At 35.4% G+C, this 21,259-nt stretch overlaps 1 protein-coding gene across 7 annotated transcripts in view; it reads right to left on the bottom strand.

Moving 5' to 3' along the window:
• kek2 (kekkon 2) overlaps positions 1-21,259 on the bottom strand; it is an 894,871-nt gene that overhangs the window by 667,011 nt on the left and 206,601 nt on the right. For 2 of the 7 annotated variants that reach the window (XM_067767645.1, XM_067767647.1), the window contains exon 3: positions 15,329-15,387. The exons of the other annotated variants lie outside the window; for them this stretch is intronic. The gene's annotated coding sequence lies outside the window, so the exon portion shown is untranslated. The remainder of the gene's footprint in view (positions 1-15,328; positions 15,388-21,259) is intronic. 7 annotated transcript variants of the gene reach the window in all.

Below are 21,259 nucleotides of genomic sequence, written 5' to 3'. Positions count from 1 at the left end.
AAAAAATTGCAAAAAGGTATATAGATGTATATATATATATATATATGTAAGGATATTAAAAAATGTATATGCGTGTGTATTTATTCAAAATACAGAAAAAAAATTTTTTGTTAAAGCAAACTCAAATCAAATATGGTCTTACTCTTCAATTGTTGCTGTTTGTTTTGTTGTTATACGGCCAAAGACATTTGTGTTCTTTTTCACTTTCATGTGGTGTGAGAATTTTTGTTGTTGCAGTACGTGCAACACACGCATTCCAACTTGCAACAAAAATTTGATGGAACTAAATCTTGATCCTTTAAACATACAATAACGAGATTCTACATTCAAATGGTATTTAAAATATGCATATAGCCAAATTCAAAATAGATCCAAGATGAAAAAAAAGAAATAACGAATTATACGTCAGTTTTATTTGCAATTATGTGGTCAAAGCTACTGGTATGGTTAGTACGACGTTAATTTATCTCATCGTTTCAAACTAAATTCCAAATACCAATGGCTATGAAACCGGTACTACAAAAATAAAAATAAATGAAGAGAAACAAAATTCGTATAGGACAATGGTTTGTGAAAGCCCTAATTAAAGTTAAAAATTATTTTTGGCTTACTTCTACGCTGGGGCCCCACACTGTTGGGCGCCATTTTCTGTTATGGGACCTTTGACAAGCATACTTACTCTGGGTTGACAATTGTTTCGCAGTTGTACCAAGTTTACCTGGTGGCACGAAGAAGATGATCGGCGTCTGCCCGTGTGCGTCTAGCTATCCCGGAGCTTCAGCCACTTATGTGGGTTCGTTGACCAAACGACCGACCAAACCACCAGTTACGACAAACCCAAGGCCTAACAAGAAAAAAATTACGCACACGTAAGGGTTAAGGAATTTCTTACCTCATCACTCAATAGGACCGTTGATTAACCTTTTTAAAAAGCGACACAACACTTTGTCTTTTGCCTAGCGGTTCTCCTACCAATTACTTACCGCTCTTATCCCACCCAACCATGACTTCTCAGATGTTAATGAGATGTCCCAATGTAAAGCAACAACAACAACGAATTTCAGACCATTCTTACAAACTTAACAATTCATGTTTTATTTAATAAAAGACTAATCAATTAAAAAGAAAAAGATCAGAATTTGATTTCATACTAAATTTAGTACTAAAGAAAAAAAGTACCAATATTTACTATTAGGCTTAAGTCCGAACACCTATAGGAACGGCATGGAATCGAAACTATAGCAAAAAGGAATCTTACAAACTTACTAAAGAGTGTGTGATATTTAAACAGGTGAAATATTATTAACACAGAGAAACGAATCATATTAAATCAAATATAAGTTATTTGATTAAAATTTCCGCGGTTTTGAAGTATGTTACGAATTCAGTATTAGTAAATATTAATCTCAAACAATTTATAAACATTTCTAATGCCAACTCGTTTCATTGATTCTCTCGTTCTCTCACGATTATGCAAAACAAAAAAACCAAATGGTATGAAAATATAACAATTTTATTATAAACTTACGTGCATTGATGTTGCAGGAACTCGATGAAGGCCTTCTACGATGTTTCTGCTTTGCTGTAAAATGGTACTTTAGCACATATATACATTTTCTAATTAGAATTTGATATTGCGATTGCTTCGAGTTGCAATCAGATTTTTGTTTTCCTATTCTTATTGGAACGACAATAAGACACTGGAACTCTCTCTCCAATCACTTAAAAAAATATCACTCTCTCCTTTTCTAACTTGAACATTTAATTATAATAACCTATATTATTATTCTGATTTTACTTTAATTATCATGAACCATGAAACTCAAAAAGATTGTAATTTTCTTTGTTAAATTAAAAGGAAATGCATTGAAACTTTGATACCATTTAATTTAATAAGATTATGTCACCCACACTATATTTTTCTCTCTCTTTCATATTAAGTATGTATATACTTTTTTCTTTGAGTTATTTTACAGAAGTAAGTATGCATATTCGTATATTTTTACTTTAATTGGAATATTTAATTTTTACAATTTTTTTTGTGTTAAAAATTGTTTCCGTGTTTTTTTCTTTTTTTGAACATCCTATATTCTGAAATTTGTTTGACTTAAAATTTTCTATTATATGTATATGTTTTTTTTTTCTCGACTTTCACCAAGAAAAAGTGATTTTATTCAGACTATTACGACTATACCGCGACAAAACTAGTTGTATACTGGAAGTCAAGAAGAACTTGGAATTTCTCTATTTCTCCTGACTCTTGACTGCATTTACTTATGTATATGCTTCATTTGTTCTTGCAAAGGTTTTAAGTAAAATGCACTTATGAAACTATTTTATCACTCCACATTTCGTCACTGCAACAGAGCCTGCGAGTTTTCCATGCTGAAGTTGATGATGATGTAGCCCCAGTCCTTGTCATTGCGAGTCCCAATCCGGACATTGATTCCCTTTTAAACTTTTATGGTTTTATTTAGATGACGGTCTTGCGCGTTTAAGTTCCCGAAAAAAAAATGAATTATTGTTCCCCTAGAGAGGGTTAGCTCACATTTAACTTTCCGCTTTACTTGCGGAATTTAATTCGGCACGATTTCTACCTTTTTGACCGGTATTAGCTTCATCGCGCGAATATACATTTTAGGAAAACTTTATCCAGCAAAAGACCCCGCTATCTCTAAATCCGACGCTTTTATAGGCACGGAAAAACAAGTCAAAAAGGTGGCGTGATGCGAAACAGAGATAATTAAATAGGGATGGAGATCGATATTTATATACATTTGTCCTTTTTTAGTTGTTTTATAGGACATTATCTGACGGTAAATTGTGTTTTAACCTTTGCATTCCTTAATATCTTTTCCGTGGTACCACCCTATCTTACCATGTATGTCTTGCAATTGATACATGGAGTTTCCTTTTGTGGCGAGAACTGTAGCTTTTACAAAAACGGGTGCTAGCTTGGCGTTAAACTTATTCGCTTTGTCGCTCAGAACGAAATTGCGCCGATATACATTTTCACCTACACTGAATGGTTTTACTCTGCTTCGGAGGTTGTAGCGTTGAGCTGATTTCTCAAAAGGGTTTTGTATGTTCTTGGCCAACTCAGTACGCACGAGTCGGAGTTTGTCTATGCGGTCTATTACAACGAGTGTAACTGTAGCACAACTTTGATCTGGATACTGTAAAAAATCAACTCCGATATACGTAATGTACATACATATGTCATGCATGTTGTGGGTTTCCAACTATCTTTTCAATTGTAATGTGGAACCAACGCTTCTAACACCCTTTCTTCAGCTTAACTTTGTTGAAACAGTAAGTTTCTTTAGACTACCGTTTTTTCTTTTAATTTATTAAATTATAAATTTTGTGTTCTGGCACAAGTGTCAGTTTATGAACCAAAATTTATGTGTTCATATTCACTCTTTTAGCATTAAATGTTATCACGCCAGCTAAAGTGAAACGGTTAAGTTGGCCACCTACGACAAAGAGTGACTTCACCCCGTATACTTATACCATGGTTATTAGTGTCTCAAAATTTTGTATTTGTTTGTGATTTTCCAAATTTCGAAAATATTTTCATGAATTTTCGAAAACATTTTTGAGATTGGTTTACCTAGTTTTAGTTGCAAAGTTTATCAAAGATTTTTCATAAACTATCGCAAACAAAACAAGTAAGGAAGGCATACCGAAGACTTCATACCTTTCGTGATTGGAGCTGAGCAATAATCTAATCTGTCAGGATACACAGTTTCATGTTTCTTCTGGTCTGCATGTTATAGCTATGACCATGAACCACTTATCTGAACAAAATATGACGTATACGTAAATATTTTATTAAATTAGAAGCTTCTATATGTTAAAATGGGTCAGAAATGACGAAAAGCCCCTCATCCGAACAATCGGTTTTTTTTGGGATACTAGCAGGGTATCCGGCGTTGCTCGGGATGGGCAGGTACTAATCTAAATAAGAAGGTGTATTTTAACGCATTCCTTCCCGTTATTCAAAGTCAAGCAATCAGTATATAATATTTTATTGACCTTCTTCAAAATGTATCTCCAAATTTTTCTCATTCTTACCCTTTATCGTTTCTTTATCTCTCCCTCTCTCCCTCTCTCTTTTTTTACATTTCTACCACTCTCCTTATTTTTCCTTAGATCCCTCCAAGTTATCGTCCTTTGCTTTATTTTTCAAATTTTATTAGGTCACACACAATTCATACTCAAAATCTCATAACTTAATCAAACTATTTTAGACAGCTATTTTACAGTGGAATGCTTAATTTAATAAAAACTTTTAAATCACTCAATGCAATCGCTTTAACTTTTTGTGAATTCAATGCTATGACCAAACAAGAGTTCTGCACTTAAGTACGTACATGGCGTATGAGTAACTTTTGTTGACATACAAAATTTGTCGCACCACCTAGTGGCATACGTGACATTGAAAAAAACTTAAATTTTATATTCTTAGATCTGAAATATGAAAAACCTACGTCTTGATCGAAGGAACCTATAATTTGGTGATGATTGAAGTGTGGGAAACACGTTTCCATAGGGAACATATACATAATTTGATTTTTATATATGTATATAGATAGATATGCTATATGTACGATCTATCTGTACGATTTTTCAAACTATAGCCATTTTTTTACATGTATATACATTTGCGGGTAAAAAACGCTTATCATCACTTTAATAATGTTTAGGAGACCCATATAGCGGCGGTTATTGAAAACTCGCGGCAGTGGTTAAATAACTAGCTACAAAACGGGTTGTGTTTAAATCGGAGACACTCACCTCTGTTGGTCAAAATGTATAACTCATAGCTGAATCGGTTGCGATGTATCGAGGACACACACACACTTTTCGGTCAAATAAGTGGAGAGTTACACATTTCATTTGCAACTGGGTATAATGCATGCTGAAATTTAGCAAAACCAAAAGAAGCATTGTAACGACTTTTGGGGAATTTCTGATAATCATGCACCTTCAATATTGCAAAATTGTTTTTATTCAGACTACTTTGGGAGTAGCACAATTATATTTCATTATGACGTATTTCACAAAAGCGTGTCTAAATCAAAGTAATTATTTATTCCTCAGCTTGCGCTGCATTTATACTCTCTGTTTCCTCGTTCGCATATTTCTCCCAAGGTCTATACTTTTCACGAACATGGAACAGTTGTATCGCATACTTGGTTATTTAGCTATATGCGTGCGTATATGTTAGTAACAACTTCTACTCTTAGCTGATGACTACATGTGTGTATGTGAGATATCTTTTCACTTGGAGCTGCTAGTTATGTGTGTGTAATATTCTTCGTTGCCTTGTACATATGCGTGCGTATGTGTTAGTAATAACTTCTACCCTTAACTGATGACTACATGTGTGTATGTGAGATATCTTTTCACTTCGAGCTGCTACTTATGTGTGTGGAATATTCTTCGCTGCCTTGTACATAAGCGTAGCTGCTTGTTTTAATATGTTCATGTACATAAGTGTGGCTGCTTGCTGTTTTTGGTTGTTGTTATTATTTACTAACAGCATAGTGATGCTAATATTCGCCAGATTATATACATGCAAAAAAACACAGGTTTTATAATTTCGTGAAACTTGAAGTTTCTAGCTGTTAATAGGGCAGAAACTACGATACGCTTTTTACCTGAACAATAATCACCATTTCTACAATTTTTTTTAATTGCTGAAATTTGCAGCGTCTGACTGATAAAAATAAATAAAGAAGGTATTACAAAACAACCTCTTTTCTGAAAAATCGGTTGTATGGGCGATATTTACTTTAGTGATCCGATCCGGTCGGATTCGACAAATGTGTAACCCGTAAACAATATATATCCGCTGACAAAATTTCATTAAGTTATTTCAAAAATTTATGGACTAGTTTGCGTTCCAACACACAGATAGACAGACGGACATGGCTAAATCAACTCAGCTCATCATCCTGATCAATTCTGTATACTTACTGGTGGGTCTAACTCTTCTACTTTAAACAATTGCAATTTTTGCCTTAAAATATATCATTTCATATTCATAAAATGTATAAAAACAATAATTAATTATGAACTTTAATAAATATTTTATTTAGCACAATGATTTCACAACGGATTAGAAATTTACAGTTTTAATTACCTACACGTATTTGTGCTTTCTATGATCTTCCTTCTAATTTTGTCATTTTTCCATACTCAGTTATTTATTTTTTTTATAAAACTTTTAATATGATTGTTATGTGAATTTATCTAGAAATGACACAGTCCCAATACATACTAACATCCTCATTGGGGTGGTGAGTTATTCCAAAAGCAAAATTGCACATTATTCTGGGAAATTATAAAGCGCCATTATCACCTACCATGACTTTCAGCTTCGAAATGACTTCTGCACCTTTGCGTCTCAATCTTTCTCCAACGCAATTTTATCTTTTTCCACATTTATATGCTTGTATTTTATCGAAACAACAACTCTACATTAGTAATGTCATAAATTTCAGAACTTTTTCAATAAAGCAATTCAACGAAAACAACAAAGCGAGCACAAAGAACATAACAATCTGGGGAGAAGGAGTTGCAAGTGTAAGATAATATTGCCACAAAACCTTTATATCAAAAAGGAGTAAAGGGTTTGGTATAGAACGCGTGCAATGGATGTACGTAATGAGTTCAACTAAAACACTGTGGTATAATTAGTGTTAGTTTGCGTTGTTGGCACACATACAACAATCTACAGCTAATCCGTAAGGAAGCACCAACATTGTGAAACACAAATGCACCAACCACAAGTTATAGAAACACATGTATATATAAATATGCATGTATGTATATATGTACATAAATACAATAAAACAAATGTATATGTTATACATCTGACGCACAGTGGGGTATTTTGGGAAAGTTTTAGAAACAATTTACAAATACACTATAGCAGGAAACTTGTCGTGACGGCTTGGACGAACTGCATGGCGCCCGACATTGCAGCTAAACGGGACGAGACGGGAAGTTTAAGAGAACCTTTTCACTATATCGAGCAGCACTAAGCATAATTCAGCGATTAGGTAAGTACGGTGTTCGACCGTATTGACCGTCAAATCGAGCTGAGCAGAGCTCACAGAGTATATTAATTTTGTTCGCATAACGGTACGCCGTACACGCATAAACTAATCGAGATATATATAGATTTCTATGTATCAAAATGATCTGGGCGAAAAAATAAATTAATTTAGCTATGTCCGTCCGTCCGTCCGTCTGCCTGTAAACACGATAACTTGAGTAAATTTTGAGGTATCTGAAGGAAATTTGGTATGTAAGTTCCTGGGCACCCATCTCAGATCGCTATTTAAAATGAACAAAATCGGACTATAACCACGCCCACTTTTACGATATCGGAAATTTAGAAAAACCGAAAACTTGCGATAATTCATTACCAAAGACGGATGAAGCGATGAAACTTGGTAGGTGGGTTGACCCTATGATGCAGAATAGAAACAATGGGCAATGGGCATGACACAGCCTACTTTTAAAAGAAGGTAATTTAAAAGTTTTGCAAGCTGTAATTTTGCAGCTGAGTATGTAATGTTCGGTTACACCCGAACTTAGCCTTCCTTACTTGTTTATATTATTATTTATTTTTTGCTCTGAACAACAGATCTGTTCACGGAATGACCTTATGTTATGCCCACGTAAGTTTGTCTATTATCAGTTATTAGAAAAGGGAAAATCTTGATTTTTAGGCTTTTTAGAAGAAGTTTTGCATAATACACAAAGTCATGAAAGAAAATTCCAAAATGTTTCTCCTATCAAGAGATATCAGAAGAACAAAGCAGAGATGGTCACCAAATTACCTTAGCGTAACGGATGGGTTAATCTTGCAACAGCATCGAGGGGAAAGAAGCCCCAAGAGGCAAGTGGCTGTGATAGGCTCAACCCGACAAGCGGGCTCTTCAGATGCAGGTGGCTGAAGACAAATTCCCTAGTCCCACAAAAAAGGGGAGAAGAGTGAACATTTTTTGTATAGATATTGTTAGTTTGAATAAGGCGCTGTTCTAAGCAATCTGTTGATCCTAAAGTAATATTTTTCACATACCTCTTAAAGCACAATTGGTGTGCGTAATCCATTTTACCAAAATAACATCGAAGCTTGTTGGTACACTATTAAAATTTCTATATGCAATAAGTGAAACCGTTTGAGGAATATAACTTGCAAGTTTTTTTTTTTAACACCCACTGTAACTAGGCGCTCAGTTAGTAAGTGTGCCTACCCACAAGTGTCTCAGTGTTCAAAAAGTTAAATTAGCGCGCAAACTAAATGAATTTGCAGAAAGCAAACATAAGCATCAAGTTTTTAATGTTCGGACACAAAGGTGGATAGTTTTTGTCTATAAGAATGTACTAGAATATAGAATACTAGGTGTGTTCAAAAATTATATCGAATTTTGAATTTTCGCGGGTTACGTATATTCGAATTTCGATTTTTTTTTTGTGGCGTTATGTTGGTACTCATGTCTCTCACTAATGCCGACAAGCTCGGCCATTTTGAATGTTCACTTAATTGCTGACAGCTGCTTTGCTTGCACATGTTTTGGCTCGTCTTCGATTTTTACATATTCAAAAAAAAAAAAAAAAAATATTGATCAAAGAACTTGGATCAACTTTTATGTCAAATGCTGACTTTGGCATACGAAGAAGCTTCCTTGGACCAAAGCAACATTTATCGGTGGCACAAAATTTTCTCAGAAGGCAGAGAAAATGTGAACGAAGAAGAGCGTACTGAACGGCCGGGCACTTCATCAACAGACGAAAAAATTGATGAAGTGAAGAAAATTGTATTAGTCAATCGTCGAATCACCGTTAGAGAAGTTGTTGAGGACCTAGACAAATCGAATGGCTTGTGCAATTCGATTTTTATCAATGATTTGGGCATGAGACGGGTCGCCGCGAAATTCGCACCAAAATTGCTCTATTTCGACGCGATTTTTGGCCAAAGCCAACACACTAAAGATGCCGCAGCCACCGTATTCCCCAGATCTGGCCCCCTGTGGCTTTCTCTTGTTCCGTAAATTGAAGAGGCCCATGAAAGGACGACGCTACGCTAAGATCGAAGAGATAAAAACGGCATCGAAGGAGGAACTGAACAAGATTAAAAAATGATTTTTTTTAGTGCTTCGAAGATTAGAAAACCCGTTGACACAGGTGTATAATACCTCATGGGGATTACTTTGAAGGAGACAAATGAGATATTCATGAATAAATAAATAATTTTTGAAAAAAAAAACAAAATTCGCGATACTTTTTGAACACACCTCGTACCTGACTTGTATTTGCATTGCGATTTATTCACCATAGCAAATATTAAAGTTAGAGGCTATTCGCTGCCAATTTGACTGCCTTGCTTATAAATTTGCGCAACCTACTTATCAGCTGTTGATATTTTGCTGCATGCAGCTTATCCACCATTTGTTATTTGAATGAGATTTATGACACTGGATCCGCATACAAACCGAACAATTCGTCATCTGCCAACTATGGAGCCATTCAGTAATGTGGCAAAGTACTTAAGTTGCCTGAAAAGTTATGTGTGTACATACATATGTATATGTGTATGGAATGATAGTTGAAAAACTTGCAGCGATGCATTCGTGTTGATAGATGTGCCATTTGTTGTTTGGTTGCTTGGTGCTACTGTGTTCGTTTGCTTTTTATGAGAGTTGGTTGTAATGGTTGCATACATCATAAAATTCTATCCAAGTTTATTAAGCTGAGACTTTGTGCGGTTGTGACATTGTTTTTTACATACATTTTTTTAAATTTTTTGACTACAGTAAAAGCTCTATTGCGGGAATAGTAAAGAACTGGTTTTACAATTTATTGCTTTGAAATCTGCTATCTTATGTTTATACGCGTAGGATAAAAGCTTAAAATGTCTCATACATTTGCATATGTACAGAAGCTATCAGGAAAAAAGCAGTAGGCATTTTTAGAAAATTTCGTCAATTTTATTCTTCATTATACTCAGTTGAGCAGAGCTCACAGAGTATATTAAGTTTGTTTGGATAACGGTTGGTTGTACATATATAAAGGAATCGAGATAGATATAGACTTCCATATATCAAAATAATCAGGATCGAAAAAAAATTTGATTGAGCCATGTCCGTCCGTCCGTCCGTCCGTCCGTTAACACGATAACTTGAGTAAATTTTGAGGTATCTTGATGAAATTTGGTATGTGGATTCCTGGGCACTCATCTCAGATCGCTGTTTAAAATGAACGATATCGGACTATAACCACGCCCACTTTTTCGATATCGAAAATTTCGAAAAACCGAAAAAATGCGATAATTCATTGCCAAAGGCGGTTAAAGCGATGAAACTTGGCAGACGGGTTGAAGCTATGACGCAGAATAGAAAATTAGTAAGATTTTGGACCATGGGCGTGGCACCGCCCACTTTTACAAGAAGGTAATTTAAAAGTTTTGCAAGCTGTAATTTGGCAGTCGTTGAAGATATCATGATGAAATTTGGCAGGAACGCTACTACTATTACTATATATGTGCTAAATAAAAATTATCAAAATTGGATGAAGAACACGCCCACTTTTTAAAAAAATTTTTTTTTAAATTCAAATTTTAACAAAAAATTTAATATCTTTACTTTATATAAGTAAATTAAGTCAAAATTCTACTCCTGTAATGATATGATGCAACAAAATACAAAAATAAAAGAAAATTTCAAATGGGCGTGGCTCCGCCCATTTTCATTTAGTTTGTCTAGAATACTTTTAATGCCATAAGTCGAACAAAAATTTACCAATCCTTCTCAAATTTGGTACGGACATAGACTCTATGACAGTAACTGTTCTCTGTAAAAATGGACTAAATCGGTGGAAGCCACGCCCAGTTTTTATACACAGTCCACCGTCTGTCCTTCCGCAAGGCCGTTAACACAATAACTTGAGCAAAAACCGATATACCTTTACTAAACTTAGCCCACCTACTTATCTGAACTCACTTTATCTTGGTATAAAAAATGGCCGAAATCCGACCATAACCACGCCCACTTTATCGATATCGAAAATTACGAAAAATGAAAAAAATGCCATAATTCTATACCAAATACGAAAAAAGGGATGAAACATGGTAACTGGATTGGTTTATTGACGCAAAATATAACTTTGGAAAAAACTTTGTAAAATGGGTGTGACACCTACCATATTAAGTAGAAGAAAATGAAAAAGTTCTACAAGGCGAAATCAACACCCCTTGGAATCTTGTATACTGTTAGTGGTATTGCATATATAAATAAATTAGCAGTACCCGACAGATGATTTTCTGGATCACCTGGTCCACATTTTGGTCGATATCGCGAGAACACCTTCACATATACATCTAAGGGCCACTCGCTTTTAAAAGCCTCATTAATACCTTTAATTTGATATCCATATAGTACAAACACATTCTAGAGTCACCCCTGGCCCACCCTAATGGCGATATCTCGAAAAAGCGTCCACCTATAGACCTAATGCCCACTCCCTCTTAAAATGCTCAGTAACACATGTCGTTTGATACCCATATCGTAGAAACATTCTAGAGTCATCCCTGGCCGACCCTAATGACGATATCTCGTCCACCTATAGACCTAATGCCCACTCCCTCTTAAAATGCTCAGTAACACCTTTCGTTTGATACCCATATCATACAAACACATTCTAGCGTCACCCCTGGCCCAGCCTAATGGCGATATCTCGAAAAGGCCTATAGAACTAAGGATTACTCCCTCTCTCACCCATATCGTAAAAACATTCTAGAGTCACCCTTGGTCCACTTTTATGGCGATATTTCGAAAAGACGTCCACCTATAGAACTAAGGATTACTCCCTTTTGAAATACTCATTACCACCTTTCTTTTGATACCCATATCGTACAAAAACATTCTAGAGTCACCCCTGGCCCACCCTAATGGCGATATCTCGAAAAGGCGTCCACCTATAGACCTAATGCCCACTCCCTCTTAAAATGCTCAGTAACACCTTTCGTTTGATACCCATATCGTACAAACACATTCTAGCGTCACCCTGGCCCACCCTAATGCCGATATCACGAAAAGGCCTATAGAACTAAGGATTACTCCTTTTTAAAATACTCATTACCACCTTTCATTTGATACCCATATCGTACAAACACATTCTAGAGTCACCCCTGGCCCACCCTAATGGCGATATCTCGAAAAGGCGTCCACCTATAGACCTAATGCCCACTCCCTCTTAAAATGCTCAGTAACACCTTTCGTTTGATACCCATATCGTACAAACATTATAGAGTCACCCCTGGCCCACACTAATGGCGATATCTCGAAAAGACGTCCACCTATAGACCTAATGCCCACTCCCTCTTAAAATGCTCAGTAACGCCTTTCGTTTGATACCCGTATCGTACAAACATTCTAGAGTCACCCCTGGCCCACCCTAATGGCAATATCTCGAAAAGGCGTCCACCTATAGACCTAATGCCCACTCCCTCTTAAAATGCTCAGTAACACCTTTCATTTGATTCCCATATCGTACAAACACATTCTAGAGACACCCCTGGTCCACCTTTATGGCGATATCTCGAAACGGCGTCCACCTATGGAACTAAGGATCACTCCTTTTCAAAATACTTATTAACAGCTTTCATTTGATACCCATATCGTACAAACATATTCTAGAGTCACCCCTGGTCCACCTTTATGACGATTTCTCGAAAAGCGTTCACCTATAGAACTAAAGCCCATTCCCTTTTAAAATACTCATTACCACCTTTCATTTGATAACCATATCGTACAAACACATTCTAGAGTCACCCCTGGTCCACCTTAATGGCGATATCTCGAAAAGGCGTCCACCGATAGACCTAAGGCCCACTCCCTCTTAAAATGCTCAGTAACACATTTCATTTGATACCCATATCGTACAAACAAATTCTAGAGTCAGCCCTGGTCCACCTTTATGGCGATATCCCTAAATGGCGTCCATCCATAGAACTATGGCCTACTCTCTCTTAAAATACTCTTTAATACCTTCCATTTGATACACATGTCATATAACCACATTCCAGGATTACCCTAGGTTCATTTTCCTACATGGTGATTTTCCTTATTTTGTCTCCATAGCTCTCAACTGAGTATGTAATGTTCGGTTACACCCGAACTTAGCCTTCCTTACTTGTTTTTTTTTAATTTCGATAGTTTAAATAACAATTTGAAAATTTGAGAGAATAAGTATCTTATATATTATTTCTAATTTCCGTTTTTATGTGCAGGTCCCTTTTTCGCTTTTATTTGGAATTCAAATATATAAATTAATTTTTGGTTTTAAAAATTGAAATTCGTGCTATTAGCGAGCTTTGGGCATTATTGGTCGTATTGCTTTTGCTTAGCTATATTTTATTAAAATAATTTGTTAAAAATAAACGATTGTGAGCACACAAATAAATCTATTTGTACTATGGCAGTCTTGTGAGTATTTGATTAGAACTAGAACTGCATTACCGGCAGTTGCTACCATTCGCCAGATGGCAGCACATGGAAATTTTTTTGATAGATGACTGATAGTACAGCTGATTTCTGTTGATATTTGATTTGAGACTTTTGTATTTTTTTGCGCTAGATGCGCACGGATTCGGCTAGTTACACATATTTCGATTATAAATTTTTTTGATTAGTTAACGTTAGTACGTAATGGCATATATGGATTGAGATAGATATTGACTTCCATGTATCAAACCATTCAGCATCGAAACAAATTTTGATTTAGCCACATCCGCTCATCCGATAACCTGCGTGAAAATTGAGTTTTCTTTCCAAAATATGGCACGCTGTGTTACCTGGGTACAGAAAAAACCAATAACGGATAAACAGTAATATAATAAATACAAGGTACGATACACCTCCGAAAAGATTTCGACCGAGCTTTTCTTCAAGTTTGCGTCGTGCTTAGTTTTTTCTGCGAATTGGTGGAACAGGATCTACATGTTTTTCACCGACTCCGAAAGGCATCTGTAAGACAGCAAGCTTTCCATTGCAAAAATTCACGTGGAGAGTTTGCCATATCACTGCCGAGGGGCGATACTGCTTGGAAAAAATTTTTTCTAACTCAAAAAACTTGTTTCTAAATAAATTTAATTATATTGAGATTTCACCTCAGCAGTGACGTGTTTTTAAAAATAATAAAAATTTCAGAAAAAGGGCGTGGCACCACTCGCATTTAGGAGAAGGAAATTTTTAAATTTTGCACGCCATAAATCAGTAAATTCAGCCATTTAGTAAAATTGCAGTATTATGGTTCTTAGTATTATATTTAGATCTGAGTAAAATTCATTGACGGCCACGCTCGCTCCTTTTAAAGTAATTACTTTAGGTTATAGCCGTCACAAAATCGTCAATTTATTAATGCCAGTATTATACATTAGCTTTATGGTTATGTCAGTAAGAAAATTTTAAAACAACTGTAAATGGATCAGATCCACTCCTTTTAATTAAGCTCTACAATATAATTTTAATTAAAATGTTGAAAAAAGCCACCAAGGCTCAATGACGGTAACTATTTTAAAGAATTGTAGCAAATTTTGGGAAAATCTTGCATATTCTGCACCCTCAGTTATCGTTTGAATCGCTAAACTGTCGAGTAATTAACTCATATATTGAGTATAGCTATATTAGTAGTACAACCCAATTACATTACTCGCGTACCTCACTCAAAACAAATTCAAAATAAAATAGATTCATCGTCACTTGGACTGCACTGTATTAATGCTCTCATTTCGCCTCGTTCACCTATTTCCTCAAGGGTCCAATCCATCCACGAGCAGCCGTCTCAAACACTTGCTTATTTATTACTCGTTTCTCTGCTTGTTTATTTCTCTTTTCTTTCCTCTATGGATATGTGTACATATAACTGTGTAATATGCACTCTTTGCTGGTGCTTACATCACTGAATCTCATTTTCTCTGTTGCTTCTATATATGTCTGCGTAGCTTTTTTCGAAATCATCCACTTGCCCTGCTACCCCTTGTCCTGCTACAGTTGCGGTCTAACATCTATTACTAGTAGCATAATGACGTATCGAAACTGCCAATATTCGCTACTATATATTTCAGCTTTCATATCATTAAATATTCGTGAAATGTCTCTTTAAATGTATCTTTGATATATGTGTAAATGGTTATATAAGTAATGTTTGGTTTGGCCTGAACTAAGTCTTCCATACTTTTTAATATGAGAGAGTAAAATCTTTGGCGTCATTAAATAACAAACCCTTGGTAATTGAGTTTTGTACTCACCTTTAAACTGGAAAATTTGTTTTATGTCATATTGTTTAGTCAAAGTTTTTAATGCGTACCTAGAACGAAAAAGAAAAACCCTTATCAAAAAGTATGCAAAAAATATTTTTTTTTATTTAAATGTGCTATTAAATTATTAAAAAAAGAAGAATTTCAAACAGCGTTCCTCTTTGTTATTGCCTTTCTATATTTTCTGCATAAAACAAAAATACTTTGTATAACAAAAAAAAAAAAAAATGTAGTTCCAATTAAAATTTTCTTCAGCCTTTAGCTTTTCACAAATGGGCTAAATGTTTTTCATATTCAATGTGTTCATGCAACACAGAAATCCACCTTAATTTATTCCATCTGTCCTACGAGTTCATGTCTGTCATTTTTCATATACGCCTTATACGAAGCATAAATGTCAACGCACATGCACGGGAAAATATTAATATATAATACATTAGGGTGGGTGGATTTGGATGGAAAACATTTTTTTTCGTATAATACATAAACTAGCTATTGCACGAAACGGAGCTGCGGAAGAATAGCATTTTTAGAAATTTGTATGCTATTCCTATTTTCTTCCACTTACCTTGTTTTTCTAAACTAATTATCATACCTCTATCTTCTCAATCTTATTTCCCCTTTTCATCTGGTTCTAAATCTGCTTTATATTGATCCCCTTTTTCTTCTCTTCTTTTTCACCATCGCGCTTGCATAACCACTACCTCTACTCCCCTTCTTCAATAACCACAGATATAATTTTTTTTAATAGGTCGCTCCCTTTTAAAAGTATTTTCAATATCAATTTAGTAAACCAAACAATTGTAAGGAATATTGTTTTGTAACAGCCTCCAGAAATTCTTGATTGTTTTGCATTTTCGGTCATGATTCGAAAAGTAGAATTGTTGAGTTAATAACTCAAATATTCAGTATAACAAAATTATCTTTATTTACAACACACCTATAGTAGCAACACTTCATAATTAAATTATTCGCGTACTTCACTTATAACGTGTTAGGGTCAAACTGACTATTCATCACTTGGACTTCGCCGCTTTAACGATTTCGGTTGCCTCGTTCGCTTATTTCTCCCAGGGTTTACTTCTTCATGAGCAGCCTTCTCAAATAGTTACTTAGTCACTTCTCGTTTCTGCATCTCATACTAGATTTGGCTACAAACATGTATATCTGAGGTTATATAAGATCAAATCCGATATTTATTGCTGTGTACATGTATGCGTGGCTATTTTCGATTTTATCTGTTTACAGTGCTTTTGTTGTGGTCCAGCATTTATTACTAGCGGCATAGTGACGTAGCAAAACTGCTAATATTCGCCACAGTATCGAACAGTTCGGTGATGATAATTTTTCAGAAAAAACGTATTCCAAACAATAACCTGAACTCCCTATGTACGATATTTTAAGCGAATGAAATCGAATATAAAAACTGGGCGTGGCTTCAACCGATTTCCCCCATTTTTACAGAAAACAGTTATCGCCATAGAGTCTATGTCCTTACCAAATATCACAAGGATTGGTTAATTTTTGTCCGACTTATGGCATTAAAAGTATTCTAGAAAAATTAAATGGAAAAGGGCGGAGCCACGCCCATTTGGAAATTTTCTTTTATTTTTTTATTTTGTATTTTGTTGCATATCATTACTGGAGTTGAATGTTTACATAATTTACTTATATACTTCTAAAAATATAAAATTTTTTGTAATAATTTGAAATTTTTTTTTAAAAAGTGGGCGCATTCGTCATCCGATTTTGCTAATTTTTATTTAGCACACATATAGGAATAGGAGTAACTTTCCTGCAAAATTTCATCATGACTGCTAAATTACGGCTTTAAAAACTTTCAAATTACCTTCATTCAAAAGTGAGCGGTGCCACGCCCATTGTCCAAAATTTTACTAATTTTCTATTCTACGTCATAAGGTCAACCCACTTGCCAAGTTTCATCGCTTTATCCGTCCTTGGTAATAAATTATCGCACTTTTTTGGTTTATCGGAAACGAAAAAGTGGGCGTGGTTATAGTCCGATTTCGTTCATTTTAAATAGCGAACTGAGGTGAGTACCCAGGAACCTACGTACCAAATTTCATCAAAGTACCTCAAAATTTACTCAAATTATCGTGTATGCGGGCGAACGGACGGACGGACGGACATGGCTAAATAAATTTTTTTTTTCGCCCAGATCATTTTGTTATATAGAAGTCTATATCTATCTCGTTTAGTTTATGCCGTTATGGATTACAGTTATGCGAACAAAGTTAATATACTCCGTGAGCTCTGCTCAGACGAGTATAAAAGACCATGTCATACAAATTAGACCACCCTAATATGCGTATACATGTATGTATGTAAGTACATGCATGTTCGAGCTCCCCCTTCCATGTGCATATTACTTTTGTTTTTTATTTTTAGGGATTATCTTATATTTTCTCGCAAAAGATGTTGAATTGTTTTTCACACTTCCACACAAGCACTCCCCCTTTTTTTTACAGTGACAAAAACAATATCAACATACAGCATCTGCAACATCAAGTGCATAAAGGGCGGCACGTCGTTTGTGGCAAGTCATAAAAAAGTCATAAAAATTGTCTCATTAATCATCACTGTTGTGCAACGTAAAAGCAGTCGTAACAATTTGTGGCTTGGTCGACGATATTTATACATACAAACATGCGCAGCAAATACATACATACCCTGCAAAAAATACAATAAGTCAATATTTAATACGCGATGAGTTGCAAAGGAGTACATGGTACTATCGCCAGTTTGGATCGCTTTATATAGGTTGGAGGGATCCATTTTATTTGAACATGCCCTATGGAAATACTATTTGTACCTATATATGCTGGTTGGTAGTGTTTTACTGATCCTCCTTATACCCCTACGGGTACTCTCAGACAGATCATGTTTCTTCTCTCATTTAACCCTTACAGGTACAGTACAGGTCTCCATATTTTTCTTAAATTATTCATTTGTTTTCCAATTTTCTATGAAGTTAAATTTGGCTAAGCATTTTTTTTTTCGGATTAAGAAATTAATACGTCACTATTTTGTCAAAAATTATGAGGAAAAAAATAAATTTTTGTTGAGCTTTTCTAAGAACCTTTTGTTGGGTGACTCGATAAATTTACTTGAAGCTAGCCAATTACCCTCGTAAAAGCTGGCTTACACTTCTCCGACTGAAATCTCATTTACCTGGTATTTTTGTGCTTATTAGGCACTAATCGGTTCAAAAAAAAAAAAAAATAGTGTCGCTCTTTCATAAGATCTTCTTTTGGATGCTTCGTTAAGTTGACATGAAACAGTAAACCGCCTCGTAGAAAAATGTTATTATTCGCTTTTGGGGGCTTTTTGCTTGGGTGCTTTGCTAAAGCAAAAAGCACTAAGGAAAGAATAACAGCATTTTTGCATCTAAGTCATATTTCAATCAGGCAATGGAGTCAGTTTTTACTAGGCTTCTATGTTGACGTAGACTAAGCGAATCACCCAAAACAAAAAAATACTTAAAAATTAATGGTACATTTTTTTCCCTTCCGCAACTAATAAGCGCCTAAAACGCGACAAAATACCAGCTAAGTCGCATTTTGTTAAGCGTGGTATAAGTCGCATGGGTGCTTCGTTAAGTTTACCTCAAACAAAAAACACCGAAATGTAAAGAATATTGTCAGTGCAGCAACTGGATTGAAAAGTCGAGAAGCTCGTAAGCAATACGAGTAATTCGAGATTCGAGTTCTCGTTTTCTCAATAAAAAACTAGAATATTATAAATAAAATTATATAAATATGTTTTGAGTAAATTATCGTTGGAAAGGTAATTTATCAAAAAAAAAAATCATAAGTAAACAAAAAAAAAAACAAAGTGTGAATATTGTCAAAACATAAAAAAAAAAAAAAAAAATAAATGTAAGGCGCGATAACCTCCGAAGAGATCTAAGGCCGAGCTTCTCTTCCAATTTGCGTCGTGCTCCTCTTGATTCTTCCCTACAAATTGGCCGGACGGGACCTACATGTTTTATGCCGACTCCGAACGGCATCTGCAAGGCAGATGAGTTTTCACTGAGAGCTTTTCATGGCATAAATACAATCGGAGCGCTTGCCAGACACTGCCGAGGGGCGACCCCGCTTAGAAAAATTTTCTTCTAATTGAAAAATCTTATTTCTAAAATTTTGATGTTGCTTTGCCCGGGAGTTGAACCCAGGGCATACGGTGTGATAGGCGGAGCACGCTACCATCACACCACGGTGGCCGCATGGTCAAAACATAGATTAATTTAAATATCGAGCAGCTCGCAAGATTTACGAGTATTTCGAGATACAAGAATCACGCGAGGAGCCGAGTTACCGGTTTCTTGAGTCTCGGAATTATCGCTTGTGTTCGAGAAGAACTCGTAAGCTTTAGTTTGAACTGGCCGTTATGTGAGGGCCTCACATATACTGAAGGAGTCCTTAATGTAACCAAACGTTTGTTTAACAACCAAGCTGAAAAAAACCTATCAAAATTCAGGACCTATGTTATAAAACAATCCCGTCCTCTTGGCAAATACTAGCTGTCACTTGCTCGTCCAAGATCTGACAATTTTATCACTTCCAATGTCTGGATTCTTAGCTTAGCAAACGCAGGGAAAGAGGTCAAAACCTGCTCGATCGTTTCCTCCTCCAAACAACACTTCCTACGTCTGGCCATCCCAGGCGTACTAGGGGGAATCTATTAAAGCACATTGTATACAAAGAATATCACTCTCTTTTGGGAGTAGTCACACGATTTTTTTTAGGTTAGGAATACATACCAACACACTCACATTTTTACAAAAGGGCTTTGTCAATTGCAGAAAACATTTGAAGCTCTGAACCTTAAATTGCAATAGCAAAGACTTCTATCTATTTTTAGGGCTAGGATCATGTATTATTCTATTTTTCTTCACTTATGTCTAAACATGTTCCTGCGTATGTACGCAGATAAAGAAGATATTTGTTTGCTTTCGTTTCAAGTGTCTGGCAACAAAATTAGCGCGCCACCCATTTCATTAGCTCTTTTCTGCTACTTTATGATACAGCATCAGAATGTATGTACGTATATATGTATTAGGTATATATATAAGTATGTGTAATGTTTTATGCTCTTGAGAACATATTTGTGTAGGCTCCCATTATAATGTTTTTATGCAACGATTTTACATTAGCTTAAATTCGCTTTGCATATCATAAAATTTGAAATCCCAAATTAACAACCACACAGTGATGTCATTACAAGCAGTACAAGAACAACGTTAGGGATTGAAAAACGCCAAGTGTTTGTGGCATAAATCAGAATATGGGCACGACATATCATAAATTACAAAATAAGGAAAAAAATTATACAAATTATGTTTCCTATGCAAAGTAAAAAATCTACCCTTTTGGTAAATTTAATCGGTGACACTTTTGATAAATTTTTCAAAGAGATCATATGACTTATTCTCTACAAAGTGTCAATATTAACGTTTTTGCTATCACTCAAAAGTGATACACTTTAATAATATTTGTTTCACAGTATCAGTAAAGAAGGTAGTCTTTTATATATTTCGTTTGCACTTAAGTGCATTTCATTCGAATCCGAAGCCACGTTAAAACCAAAAATGATGGATATTTTCTAACTGTGCTTCGTCGGATTTAAGAGCGACTTTAGGGCTGACCACAGCTTACCAACACCTGTAGTGAGGTTGAAGTTCTTTTGATCTTGCTCCTATTTCGATTGATTTGATGTATATCGCCATGGACTTCTTGCCTCACAAAGTCACGCTCTCTCATCAAGGTTGCGGCATTCGGATGTAATGAATCCGCTGATCACTCAAGGAGTATGTGTGCTTGGTCGGATGCTAGGATTAGAATCGGCTGCCAACTAACTCGTCGATTTTCGTTCACATTTCAGAACATACTGTCAACCGTT

The sequence above is a fragment of the Eurosta solidaginis genome, chromosome 2 (genome assembly GCF_040869045.1).
Source record: "Eurosta solidaginis isolate ZX-2024a chromosome 2, ASM4086904v1, whole genome shotgun sequence".
NCBI lineage: Eukaryota > Metazoa > Arthropoda > Insecta > Diptera > Tephritidae > Eurosta > Eurosta solidaginis.
This window is presented reverse-complemented; position numbering and strand designations above follow the sequence as displayed.